The following is a 519-nucleotide window of genomic DNA, read 5'->3' as shown; positions in this document are numbered from 1 at the left end:
GAAGCAACCGACAAACAACTAATACTCAAAAATATACAAGCAACTCCTACAGACTCAACTACCAGAAAAATAAAACGAACCCAATACAAAAAATAGGGCCAAAGAACTAAATAGACATTTCTCCAAAGAAGACATACAGATGGCTAACAAACACATGAAAAGATGCTCAACATCACTCATTATCAGAGAAATGCAAATCAAAACCACTATGAGGTACCATTTCACACCAGTCAGAATGGCTTTGATCCAAAAGTCTACAAATAATAAATGCTGGAGAGGGTGTGGAGAAAAGGGAACTCTCTTACACTGTTGGTGGGAATGCAAACTAGTACAGCCACTATGGAGAACAGTGTGGAGATTCCTTAAAAAACTGGAAATAGAACTGCTTATGATCCAGCAACCCCACTGCTGGGCATACACACTGAGGAAACCAGAAGGGAAAGAGACATGTGTGCCCCAATGTTCATCGCAGCACTGTTTATAATAGCCAAGACATGGAAGCAACCTAGATGTCCATCA

The sequence above is a fragment of the Bison bison genome, unplaced genomic scaffold (assembly GCF_000754665.1).
Source record: "Bison bison bison isolate TAMUID 2011002044 unplaced genomic scaffold, Bison_UMD1.0 scf7180017861042, whole genome shotgun sequence".
NCBI classification, from domain to species: domain Eukaryota; kingdom Metazoa; phylum Chordata; class Mammalia; order Artiodactyla; family Bovidae; genus Bison; species Bison bison.
Note: the sequence above shows the minus strand (reverse complement) of the source record.